The sequence below is a fragment of the Ursus maritimus genome, unplaced genomic scaffold, assembly GCF_017311325.1.
Source record: "Ursus maritimus isolate PB19 unplaced genomic scaffold, ASM1731132v1 scaffold_12, whole genome shotgun sequence".
In the NCBI taxonomy this organism is placed as follows: Eukaryota; Metazoa; Chordata; class Mammalia; order Carnivora; family Ursidae; genus Ursus; species Ursus maritimus.
This window is the reverse complement of record NW_024423564.1, coordinates 4953802-4967728: the sequence shown is the minus strand read 5'-3', so window position 1 is coordinate 4967728 and position 13927 is coordinate 4953802. Positions and strand designations below refer to the sequence as shown.

Genomic DNA, 13927 nt, shown 5'->3' with positions numbered 1-13927 from the left:
GTCTCCAACATAGATTAAGTTTAAAAGCAGAATAACGAACTGTGTGCATAGAATGACCCCACTGGTCTGCATGTGGTTTTTAGAAAGTATTTTATTTTTAAGATTTTACTTCTTTATTTGAGAGAGGGAGAGATAGCCAGGGAGAGCACAAGAGGAAAAGAAAGGAGAAGCAGGCTCCCTGGCGCGGAGCCCATTGCGGCTCGATCTCAGACCCTGGGATAATGACCTGAGCCTAAGGCAGACACTTACTGACTGAGCCACCCAGGGCCCCATAAAGTATTTTTCTTACAGACATTGATAGGTTTACATACGACAGAGACTATCTCTGAGGAATATATAAGAAACTAGCTACTTTGACTACCTCTCAAGAAGGAAAGTGGCACAGTAAGAGGCCAAGAAAGGGAAGGAGATGTTGTTGTTTCTGTCTTAAATATTGTTTTTTACTTGCTCTTTTTCAATCAAGTGTATGTTTTAGAAAAACAATGGACGTACTGGTCAGGGGTTTGGGTTGCAAGCCACAAAAACAAACTCCAATTAATTTAAGCAGAAGATGAATTTATGAAGGGATATCTGGTGGTTCACAGGTGCTGCAGGAGGACCGGAGACCCCAGGTTTAGAGGCGAGCCAGAAACGCCTTCTCGAGTTATGCTGCAGAACAAGGGCGTGAAGGGTAACGCTGCTGGGAGGGGACACCCAGAGTCCAGATGCCCATCCCCGCTGCTTGAACCTCCAGCACAGAAAACTACCAACGTCGTCTATATTCGGGACTGCTTCAAAGCATGACGGGAACTCCAAAGTCATCCAGTCCAACCTCATTTGTGGATCAAGAACTGAAATAGTTCTGGGGGTGGGGGGAAAGCAGGTGGTTAGAGGCTTCACCCAAGATCGCCAAGCCAGGAGAGTAATAGAGCTGGTACTTCTCTAAGACCCGTGCTCATCGCATTGTGTTGCTTTCTGCAACTTTAAGAGGAAGAGGGAGGGCAGTGTTCTCTTTGTAAACACTCAGATGTTCAGATCACACTCGATTTCTCAGACAGCAGGGCTGGTGCTCCATGCCTGACTTGCTGCCTATGAGCTCTGCCGTGAGGTTTTACTCTTGCCTTCTGCACGCCTTTCTAACCTCCTTTAATTCTTCTTTAATTTTAATTCCGGTAGAGTTAACATACAGTGTTATTTTAGTTTTAGGGGGATTCGAATCCAAATCTCTCCAATGCTGCAGCCTCCAGACAGCCTGACACCACATTGCCGTGGTCACTGCATGTGTCACAGTTTATACCTTTATACTTTCCCGCTTTCAAAATCACAACCTCATTTTCATAAGTATTACTTTTGTGGACATAATCATTCATGCAACAAATATTTATTAAACAGCTTCTCCACGCCAGGCATGATCAAGACGCTGAGGCTATAGCCGGGAGCATTGTGCATGGATCCCCGCTCCCGGAGAGCACAGCTTCTATGGGCGGACGCAGTCGATAACCCAAATCGGTAAGTCAGGCAAGGTGACAAGTGCGAGGGCGTGAGGCGGGGCAGCGGGGGTGGGGGGAGAACAAAACAAGAAGGCGGCCGTGGAAGCTTTTGAGTGGAGGATCGACACATTTTCATTTTCAAAACGATCCCTGTGACTACGGTGTTGAGAGTAGACCAGGGGATGGGGAGCAGGGCGGAAGCAGAAAGACACGTTGAGAGGTCGTTGCAATAATTCGGGTGACAGACGGTGTGACCGGAACCTGGGGAAGTGAAGGGTGCAGTGAGGAGCGAGGCAACTCAGGGTGTATGTTGACAGTGGGACCAGGGTGATCACCTCCTGTCTCACGTGCCCGGGTGTCGCAGAGCATCTATTGTGGGATCTAGGTGTCCCAGCGGGCATTATCACAGATCATCTTTCTATTCACATTGCCACTCACACTCTTTGCATGTCTTCTTTCCTTAGGATGAACTCCTGGAGCTGGATCACTGAGTCGGAGAAGGGGACCATCGTTATGCCTCTTGTTCCATACTGTCTCCTCCTTAGTAGGCTCCGCCAGCAGGGCCTGAAAGATCCTTCATTTAAGATGCTCCGGAATTCCTCTCCTATCGCCAGCATCTCTCACCCTCTCTCCCACTAGGGTTTTCTTCTTTTTCGCCCTCTCCTCCTTCTCCTTTTGAGGAACTTATAAAGGGGAAGGGTAACAAAGATAGACAAAGTTTAGTGCTCGCTACGGACAGAGGTGAGCAAAGACATGGAGGGATTTCTTCATTTTTTTTCTTCACTTTTCCTCAGGGTCTTACAGCCCTGAGAAAGGGCCAGCTGCTTCCCTTAGTTAGATGGAATCTTCTGTAAGAATCAACAAACTAACAATACTGCTGACTTGGAGACCCCCCCTTTTTTTTCCTTCTAGGGAGATCAATGGACTTAATTTCAATTATCTTCCACAGTGTCCCCTGGTGCTAGATCAAACTGCCTCCCCTGAACAAATATCCCTCTCACCAGGGTGGGAAGTTCACAAGCTTTTTGACTCGGTTTATTCCCCTCCCCCATCCGTTTGGTTCCCCTGTCAAAGGATGCCCTTGCTTTCTACCATTCCAGAGCGGACTTGCTCAGTCTTCCTTATCCAATTTCATTCTAAGTATGGAAGAAAATGTTTCATTATGTATTAGGGGCAGATGCATTCTTATGGATTGCAAGACCAGTTTGTCAATTTCTGCTGGTCCTAAATTTCATACAGAAATGCAAGAAACTCAGAATAGCCAGACGATCTTGGAAATGAACAAAGTTGGTAGACTCATGCTGAAAGACTTCAGTAATCAAGACGGTGTGATACTGGCATAAGGATAAACATTGGGATCGATGGAATGATTTAAGAATCCACAAGTAAACCCTAACAATTATAGTCCGTTGATTTTTGACAATGAGGCCAAGAAAATTCAATAGGAAAAGAATAGCCTTTTCAACAAATGGTGCTGGAACAACTGAGTAAACACATGCAAACAAACTAAGCTGGACCTCTAGTAAATATCATACACAAAAATTAACTCAAAATGAATCACAGACCTAAATGTAGGGGCTAAAACTGTAAGACTTTTATTTTTTTAATAAATTATTTATTTATTTATTTATTTATTTGTTTGTTTGTTTGTTTAGACAGAGAGCGCGAGCACATGAACAGGGGAGCGGCGTAAAGGGAGAGGGAGAAGCAGACTCCCCACTGACTCTGGGGTCATGACCTGAGCCCAAGGCAGATGCTTAGCCGACTGAGCCACCCAGGTGCCCCAAAACTATAAGACTTTTAAAAGAAACCTTCAAAGTAAGTCTTTGTGGTCTTGGATTGGGCAATGATTTCTCAGAGAGAACACCAATACAAAAGATTTTTGTGTTGAACTTCATCAAAATTAAAAGCTATTGTGTTCAGGGGCGCCTGGGTGGCACAGTTGTTAAGTGTCTCCCTTTGGCTCAGGGCATGATCCCGGCTCTGGGATCGACCCACATCAGGCTCCTCCGCTGGGAGCCTGCTTCTTCCTCTCCCACTCCCCCTGCCTGTGTTCCCTCTCTCGCTGGCTATCTCTGTCAAATAAATAAATAAAATCTTTAAAAAAAAAAGTTATTGTGTTCAGAGAATACCTTGAGAAAAGCTGAAAGGACAGCCCAGAGAATGAGAGAAAATATTTGCAAATCATAAATCTGATAAGGGACTTGTATCTAGAATATTTAAAACTCTTACAATTCAATAATAAAAAGACAACCCAACTTAAAAATGGGCAGTTACAAGAGACTCTTTTCCAAAGAAAATATACAAATGGCTAATAACGCAGAAAGTCATTAGGGAAATGCAATTTCACCCACTAGAATGGCTAAATAAAAAAAGGCAGATAATAACAATTTTTGGTGAGGATGTGGAGAAATTGAAATCTCTGCTGATGGGAAAGTAAAATGGTGTAGCCACTTTGGAAAATGGTTTGGCAGTCCCTCTCAATGCTAAAAATAGAGTTACCATATGACCTAGCAATTCCAATCCTGGCTATCTACCGAAGAGAAATGAAAACATATGTCCACACGAAAACTTGTACGTGAATGTTCATAGCAGCTTTATTCACATAATAAAAAAAAGGAAATTACCCAAATATACCGCAGCCAACAAACGGATAAACGAAATGTGATACAGCCATACAGTGCAATACTCTTTGGTAATAAAAAGCCACAAAGTACAGAAACAGGCTACAATATGGTGGAGCTTCAGAAACATTTTGCTAGGTGAATGACGCCGGGCACAAAAGACCACCTATCGTGTGAGCTCATCTATATAAAATGTTTAGTGCAGGTAAATCCATAGAAACAGAAAGTAGATTAGTGGTTGCCTAGAATTAAGGAGAGCAAAAGAGGGGTGGGGGAGTGGAAACGGTGTGTGAGGGCTAACTGGTACAGGTTTCTTTTTGGGATGATGAAAATATTCTAACATTAAGGTGATGGGTGCAAAACACTATATACTAAAATCATTGAATGGTGTACTTTAAAGGGGTGAGCTTTACAGAATATACATTTTATCTCAGTACAGCTATTTCTAAGAAGTGGCTGCTTGTTCTGGGAAAATGACACCACATTGTTCTGTTCAGTGCCCTCAAAAAATTAGTTCGTGTAATGCATGAAGGAATATGGAATGGGACTGGCCTACAGGGTCGCTAGTAATAAAAGCTGGAGACAGAGAGGGGCCAGGGGAAGAGGAGGACAGCATAAGGGACGGGGGAGGGATGATAAGGAATAGGCAAAGAGATGCACCCAGAAATGAAGACATAAATCGTCCTAAGGTTGGAAAGCCAGGCAGGAAAGGGAGAGGAAATGTGGGAATGGAATTTGCAGGGTATCTTTACGCTATAGGAATGGAGGTGGGATGGTTCAGAGCAAAACTGCAAAGCAAATAATTAAAAGAATAAAAACTTCACTGATTCGCTATGTGTATCATGCTGTGTAGAGCTGATGGAAATTACTCGGTGAAGTATGCGAGCACTGTAGATAATTGGGAAAGGAATCATGCTGCTGTTGCCAAATTTGTATCAAAGCACAATTATAATGCGATTCTGCAAATAGCCAGAAAAGATAAAGTGTTGACCCTTCTTAACAAAGCTGTGAATTAACATGAGGTAACTTTTAGGAAACTGCTTCTTTGTCTAAGCAGAAATCCACGTTTATAATCCTATTTGTATATCTCTTGCCTCTCAAGAAGGGTATTTTTAATTTCTAAAAATGTTTTCCCTAAATCAAAGCTTTTTAGAGAGTTGTTGGATCTGAAATGTGTCCATTTTTTTAAATGAGGATTTTAAAATAAGAAACTTGTTGTATCTAGTAAGATGCACACACTCGTGGAGGCAAACACTGTCTCCCCAAAGTTCAAAGCATGGCGAGATACAGGTCACACCACTATTAGCCTGTCCCTGTCAGGTCGTGGACTTGCCGACTCAAGAGCCCACCTCCTCCTCACAGTGCGTCACATAGGGTAGAAAAGCCCAAGACAGAACAGCTGTGACCAGGGCTTACTCATCTGTACAGACGCTAGATGATGATAGTTATAATAATTAGCATGTGTAAAGGGCTTTGCAGTATAAATGCCACCACCATGCATTTGATTTTCATTTAATTTTAATCTTCAGAGAAACCTCTTCTTTTTTCTCCCCAGGGGAGAGAATCAAAATTTAGGAATGAAGTGAGATCTCTCCTCAAGTATGTAAACATACTTAAACCTCTCTCGGTCTAAAAAAATGAAATCCATTCTTTACTTCACGTGCCCTCCAGCCAACTCATCTCTCTCCTCCTGAGGAAGCTTTTTCAAAAGCAGCTCACACTCATCATCTCCCCTTCTTTGCACTCATTTTGTTCATTTCCCTGTGTAAGTAATGTAGTGTGGCAGGGCAGGTCACAAGCTGACAGCACCTGGGGAGCACAGTCAGGCGCTCTGTACAGCTTGGATCATGCCTGGTTATTAAACACAACTTGTGGGTTTAACAGAATGAGTCCTTGACCACTCAAGTCAGCGGGCAACCTCTGGGCAGGCAGTCTGGCTTGGGAAGCTTGTAGCATTCCTCTGAGCTTCAAGGAGCTTCCGATTCTTGGCTACTTCCCCGTCCTTCCTCTCTGAAAGGGAGGAAGAAAGGAAAGAAGGAGGGAGGGAGGGAGGCAAGGATCGTTTCAAAGCAAAATCATCTGACTACAGACTCCATTCCCTTTTTCCTTTATTAGGATCCATTCCAACTCACTGCTGTTGGGGCTGCTAAAACAGAGACCACGTTTTTGCCACTTTAGATCTGGCCTTGTAAGAGAAGAACTCTTTCCCTCACCTCACCTCCTATCAAAGTACCTACCATTCCTCCATTGAAATTTCATTAACGATCTAGATCTTGGAAGATTTTCTGGGACGAAGAGAACACAAAAGTGGAGCCTATCAGCAGAGGTGAGCCAGCAGAAGGGAAGGGGGTTTGCCCAAAGGCATGCTTCACCTGCTCCCCAGTGCTCCCAGGAGTCAGTCCTGGTCACTTACAGGAGAGGAAAATGGGGTGACAGAAGGCCATGAGTGAGTTCACAGCCTTGGTCCACAGTGAGTTCTCTCTCCCCTCCCAGCTGCACGAACCATATTTCCTGTTCTCTTATGTGAAGTGTGAGTCTGGCACTCTGTGAAGACGCAGTGCCCACTTTCAGCCAAGCAAAGCGCCTTTCCTCCAGATTGAGATGGCTGTGCCTCTTCTCAGTGCTCTGCTTCTCCAGCTGCAGAAGCAGGGCCCGGCTCCCACCTCCCCAGATCCAGAGGGAATGAGCCACTACGAGGCTCTAGCAGTCCACGGAGTTCCCAAACTTACCAGCGTTTCAAATCTAAACATAGCTACTACCCACTTCCCTGCACTTTCCACCCGCTTCCCTATAATTCAGGCTGCTGAACAATCAGTACCTCCTTTGACAACAAAGGGGACAAGTGTGAAAAGCCAGGGTAGGCGATGGGCAAACTCAGAAAGTAGGTGGAACATTTCTCTGATGTGCCATCTCGTTCCTTTCTCCTGCTCCCTCTCCTGAAGTCAGCAAAGAGTCTGCAAATAGTCATGTGTACGTGAGTGTGAATTTCAAGTTCTCAAACGGTAGCTCATAGGGACTTGATCTTTCCTTATAAAATAAAACAGTTTCGGCCACCACGAGAAACAGCTTGTCAGGCAGGTAGCCAAAGGACTTTTAGGGACCACGGGGTCCTTCATCTGACCATCCCACACAGAGAGCTCCTTCAAAACATGCACAGAGCTGGACCAGGTGGAGCGTCTGAGACGGAAGGTCCACAGTCATTCATTTCAGGGACTTTCCCCCAGCCTCTGCCTCTCTGGTGGCTTTGCTGTCATCACCCACCTACTTAGGCCAGACCTGGGGACACTCATGGGTGACCCAGGAAGGCTGGCTCAGGGGAAGTGGAGGACAGGCTGTGCTGATGATTTATTAAACGCTGTGGCTTCTTCCTCCTCCACAAGGCTCCTCATCAGAGGGTGCGGCTTGGGTCATGCTGGGCACTCAGCAGCTTTGTGGTGGGTATCGGTTTGTGCTTCCTCCCCTTTGCTTTCGATTCAGTGCTTTCCTGTTGCAGTCTGAGCAGTTCTATTTAACCACAGCCCCACAGCAGCTACCGCTGCATGCAAACTGGGTCCATCGGGGGGCAAGTGTAGGGCAACCCGAGGGGAAGAAAGGGCTGAGAGGTGAGAAAGGAGAGTGGTGTAAGCCAGCTGGAAATGAAGAAAAAATTCCCAAGATAGAATGCCATGATGAATAACAATCCAGAAAACATTCCAGTAATTTAAAAAATATGTTCCAGCTCACATTCAGCTATGGTAAAAGTCAATCCTGATCTAAGTTAATCAGCTCAAATATATTTTCATTGGAACATACCTTTGGAGGTATTTTTCAAAGAAATAAGAAATCTATAGGTGAGATGAGGTGAACTGGGGTTTTAATTCAAGAAATAATTTAAAATTAAGTATCCAAATTCAGGTCTGATTCAGGAATAAGATAAATGACAATTTGGGGGTAGAATTTAGATTAGACAGGTTTGAGGCCCAGGCAAAGGAACAAGAGTTTGTGAAGGCCTAGAAGCAAGAGAAGGCAGCGTGTGTTTGCACCACGGGAGCCCAGCATGAGTGGAGTGCAGGCTGATGGCAGCTAGGCAGGTGACTGATCGTGGAGAGCTTACGAGCCATGCTAAGACGTTTGGACTCTAGCCTAAGGATAGTGGGAAGCAACTAAATGATTTTAAATGGAGGAGGTGAATTTACCAGAAGTGCATTTATAAAAAAAACCTTTCTCGTAGCTGGTGGAAAATGATCCAAGGGGAGAAAAACTAGAAGCAGGAAACCAGCAAAGACTTACAAAAGTCCAGAGGTGACTGCTTAGGCCAGGTGAGGATGAGAATAAGTGGGTAGATTCAAAGAAGTCGATTTTACTGGACTTGGTTATTGATTGAATGGAGAGAGTGAGCAAAAGAGAAATCAAAGATGAATCCCTGGTTTCTAGCTAGGGCAACTGGGTGGATGTTGTGGCATATATTAGGAAAAGGAACATCAGAAGAGGAATAGCCTGAGAAAGTGAGTTGATTAATATGACTTAGGAATATCCAATCAGAGAGGTTCCAGAAGGTAGTTGTTATATTAGTGTGGAGTTCAGGGGAGATGAGATTTGGGAGTCAGCGGCATATAACTCTCATAAAGCCATGGAAGAGAGGAGATTTCTCAGATGAGGTGTAGAGGGAAGACAGGCTGACATAGGACAGGGTCCTGAGGAACACCAACACCTAAGGAGTTGGTAGAGAGCTTGCAAAGGTGCCTAGGATCCATGAGGAAGGTAGGGGGGAATAACAGTGTGTGGAAACCACAGGAAGACGGTGAGTCTATCGAGGAGATTGATGGTGTCCGTTTCTGCTCAGTGTCAGGTAAGACAAAGATTGATATAGCCACCGGGTTTAGTAATGGGGGACATTACTGTCCTTCATGAAATCCCCGTCTGTACAGTGGGAGTCGGTGCCAGATTAGTCTGTGTGTGAGAGAGGGAGAAGTGAAGAATTAGAAATAGCAAGGCATGCCGACTGTTTCCTCTCCCTCAAATGCCCTTCCACGCTTTACCTACTTGGTAAAATCTTCCTCCTTCCAGGGTAGGGGTGAAGTGAAGGATATTTATAAGCAAGCAAACACAAATCCAAGGAATATTTTCTTTTCCAGATGCAAATTCAGCCAGGGCTGGAAGTCAGGAAGTGGGTGACTTACTCCATGCTCACCAGACAAGAACTTTCAACCAATAAAGGAGGTCTGTACACTCCCTGGTGCCAGTGTAGGGGTGTTGGTCTACATTAAGCCAAGAATGTGAGGCAATTCTTAGGAACAGGAAGAGGTTTAGCTGGGATGGGACGAGGACTCTGACTTGAGGGAGGTGGTAGAGGGAGTGGAGTGGGAAACAGAGTAGGTTTTTTTTTTTCAAAGAGCAGAGCTAGCAATGAGCTGACAAAAGCAGAAGGGATTGAAAAACTATACCTGAAAGCCGTTCTACCCCATCTCTAATTACAGTAAAGCACACAGAAAAAGGATCAGATTCAGAATTGTACCACCTCTTGTACCACCTATTAGGGGAGAGAAAATACTCACCTCAGGACTCTCTTGCCACAAGGGACCCCCGCCTGCACTTTTCTCTTCAAGCAAAGAACAGCTATTCTAATCACAGATGAGAAAATTTATCGGTAAGATGGGGATAGTGGCTATCAACATACATGATAACATGTAGAAAAGCACCTTACATGCTATTTAAGAACAGTTCACGGTTGCCTGGGTGGCTCAGTCGGTTAAGCGTTCAACTCTTGATTTCAGCTCAGGTCATGATCTCAGGGTCCTGGGATCGAGCCCCACGTTGGGCTCTGCACTGAGCATAGAGCCTGCTTGAGATTCTCTCTCTCCCTCCCCTCCATCCCTCCCCTCACTCACACTCTCTCTCTCTCTAAAAAAAAAAAGAATGCAAACAATGAATCATGGAACACTACATCAAAAACTAATGATGTACTATATGGTGACTAACATAACATAATTTAAAAAATTAAAGTAAAAAATTTTTGAAAAGAACAGTTCAAATGTTAGCTGCTGATGTTCTTACAAGGTATACAAGCACAAGCATATTTTTAAACAAATTTGAATAAGAAATATTAGATACAGATGACATTTGCTCTGAATGACACAGACGCATGTTATGGCAGACGTATTTAGACACTGTTGGGAATCATTCTTTGGACTTAGCCAGTCATCTTAAATGGAAAGAATCAGCCCTGAACAACTTACTTTCTTCATGCTTAAAAAAAATTATTTAAGAATTGGTGCTATGTGGGGCTCCTGGGTGGCACCGTCGTTAAGCATCTGCCTTCGGCTCAGGGCGTGATCCCGGCGTTATGGGATCAAGCCCCACATCAGGCTCCTCCACTGGGAGCCTGCTTCTTCCTCTCCCACTCCCCCTGCTTGTGTTCCCTCACTCGCTGGCTGTCTCTGTCAAATAAATAAAATCTTTAAAAAAAAAAAAAAGAATTGGTGCTATGTGAGATCTAAAATTCTGGGGTTAAATGGAAAAACATGGCCAGAGGTTTTTGTTTGTACAGGTCAAATCATTAAACTGAGATTAAAGAAATAGCCCAAATTATTTTCCTCAGAGGACAAAGAAAAGGCAAACAATTATTTTAAATGAGTGTATTTTTGTTATGGTATTTATTTATAGCAATGAGATTTGCCTTGTCTGTCACATAAAGACCATAATTTTTTAAAAGCTCTTCTCTTTTCAGTATAGTTGTTTTCCAAACACTACATTAGACACTTTGAGGAAGTGGCAGTCTTCAGACTGGAGTTTTGCTGCCCTCTTCTGGGAACATGAAATCATAGCCCGAGAAATAGCCCGAGAAATGGACCTGAATACTGCCACACAACCAGACCAGGCAGAAAATGGCCCGATCAGTAATAAAGTGATCACAAAACAAGGTCGTTAGTTTCCAGAAGAACGAGCAGAATTGCACTGATCACCACTGCTTTCCTTGAACAGTTAGAATAGTCATGATAATAGTGATACACTGTGGTACTTAGAGATCCCTTCATGGCTCATAAAATCTTCACGACTGTTATTGCATTTTTACCTGCTTTTATCCTCAAATAGTCCACGTGAAGTGGGTGAAGCCGGTCTCATTCCCACTTTCCAACCATAGGAAACTGAGGCACATGGTACCTAGGTAACCTTAAGCCTTATAGCTACAGACTGGCAAGCTGGATTTAGAAACCAAGTCTCCTGGCTCTGGGTTCAGTATTTTCCAGCCTTCCCCACCACGTTCCCCACAGACCACTGCTGCATGTGACGGCGGTAGTTTGTCTCTGTTGAGGTTTCATATAAATCACTATCCTTTTCCAGTAATGTCCATTTTACACTACGCTGTTTAACTGATGAAAATAAATATACTGTTCTGTATAATTCTAGCAAGGCTACACTGTTATTGCAGCAAAAAGGACAAAAACAAACATATCTACATAAATCCCACAAGCAAGTGGATGGGCTGTAGCAGAACTTCTTAAACTTTTGCTCAAAAGTTCTTTAGTGTTTTGTTTTGTTTTTAAGAATCTTCAGCAAGCAGACTTCTGCAATAATAAGTCCCAACTCTGCTATGGGGAAAACTGAGTTTTGAGAAAGATGAAAGAAAAAATAATGATGAAAAAAAAAAAGATGAAAACAACCAAGAAAAACCAGCTCGAGAGTCAACGTACTTTCATTCTAAAGTTCTAACTGTGCAAATAACACGCTTTCCATATTAATGTAAATGGCCAAACAAAAGGCGAATAAATATGCTCTTCAGTCCTCACTTTTATAGGGCTTACTACCTGCCTCTGCATGCCCAGCCCAACAAACCTCACTGCCTATCCACACTACTTGCAAGGGCATCACTGGGAGTTTGGCAGGTGCAAACTGCCATCGGTTGCTCACTACTAAGCCATAAACCAGTTTTTTTTTATTTTTTTAAGATCTTATTTATTTATTTATTTATTCATTCATTTATTTATTTAGAGAGTGCACGCAAGCAGGCGAGGGGCAGAGGGGGAGAGAGAGAATCTCAAACTTTGCACTGAGCCCCACACTGGGCTCAATCTCATGACTGAGATCATGACCCGAGCCGAAATCAAGAGTCGGGTGCTTAACTGACGAAGCCACCCAGGCCCCCAAACCAGTTTCTTAACTCTAGCATGGTAAAATATGTCTTACTTTATATGGCATGGTGGTCAAGGTATTTATAATTGAACTGGAGTCACATTTTCAGATGGCAATTTGGCAAGGGGTTGAGTGACATGAAAAGCTCGCTTAATATTATCCATACAATATACAAGCGTGATGCCTCTGTGGCAACTGAAAACATCCCCAGACCGATATCTGCCAGTCTATTTTTTTGTACTTTCTCTTCAAGTCAAATTTGTCTCCACATCTTAATCTCTTCTCCCTCTTCACCTTCTTACTTCCAATTGTTTCTGCCCTAAAGAATCAATTTCATTTGCTGTATTATCGCTCTTCCTTTTCTCCGATGTGTTCACCATATGTTGCTAGAATCTTCCTATTTTTCCTTTATTTTGTTCTTCTGTTTCATTTGCCTTTTCCCCTTCCCATCCGTTATTTAAGGCGGCGGGGTTGGGGGAGCCGGCGGGGAGGGCCAGAGGGAGAGAGAATCTCAAGCAGGCTCCACACCCAGCACAGAATCCGACATGGGGCTTGATCTCACAGCCCTGAGATCATGACCTGAGCAAATTGAGTCAGACGCTTAACTGACTGAGCCATCCCTCTTCCCATCCCTTATTAAGCCTAGACCACTTTATTCCACTTTGGCTTTTTCCTATTTTCATTCAAAATATGTGTATATCCATGACTTACAGAGCAGCCCATTTCCAGAAAACTTTTGCATAATTATTTTAGGTCAGTTTACTCATTCTGCAAATATTTGCCTAGTACCTCCATGTCTGCCATTGTATCGCGTGCCAAGGATTCAAACACACGTGAATACCAACTGGTATCTACCTCAGGGACCTCACAAAGCATATAGCGGCGACAAGAGCACACTGTATTTTAAGTTTGTAGGTTTTATGCTAGAAGTATGAACAAGTTGCTGCGAGAAGATGAATCCATATCTTCTCCCAGGTTGGTGGGAAGGATGACGTGAGAATGTTAGGAAGGATTTACAAAGGAGACTATAGAGCTGGGTCTTTGAAAGATGAGAACTCTATAGTAGACTGAAAGTGAAAAGGATAGGGACGCCTGGGTGGCTCAGTCAGTTAAGCATCTGCCTTTGGCTCAGGTCATGATCTCAGGGTCCTGGGATCGAATCCCGCATCAGGCTCTCCACTCAGCGAGGAGTCTGCTTCTTCCTCTCACTCTCCTCTGTGCTCTCTCAAATAAATAAATAAAATCTTTAAAAAAAACCACACACATAAGAAATTTACAAATAAAAAGAAAGTGAAAAGGATAGGGGTGAAGTACACACACACACAAACTCTGGGGAAAAGGCATGAATGAGCCAAGGCAAAAGTAAAGTGCATGACTATTTAGCGAAGGCTAGATAATTTGGTGTAACTGAAACAAGAGGTGATGCTGAGTGGCAAAGGAGTCCGGAATTACACAGTGGGGTCAGACTGTGAAAGCAAACTGGTGATCTTACCAAAGGAAATAGGGGTATGATGAGCTCTTTAAGAAAATTTCTGGTATTAACATGGTAGCGAGTTTAAGAGGGACGTATATAAAGTAAGTAGCAGGAGTCTACTACAAGAGCCCAAATTAAAGCTAATGAGAGCTCGAATCTAAGGCCAAAAGGAAAGGAAGTGCCAGATGAGAAATATTTTGATAGTTACGAAAAATAGACTTTGGTTAATAGGGGAGAGGTGAAAGGAGAAA

General features: G+C 43.6%; 1 long non-coding RNA gene across 1 annotated transcript; it reads left to right on the top strand.

Annotated features, from left to right (window-relative positions):
- Positions 1-1600: 1600 nt before the first annotated feature.
- Positions 1601-9926, top strand: LOC121102024. Its single transcript, XR_005834030.1, has 5 exons — positions 1601-2210; positions 3129-3287; positions 6209-6419; positions 9208-9292; positions 9550-9926. It is a non-coding gene; the product is annotated as an uncharacterized LOC121102024 (long non-coding RNA).
- Positions 9927-13927: the final 4001 nt, after the last annotated feature.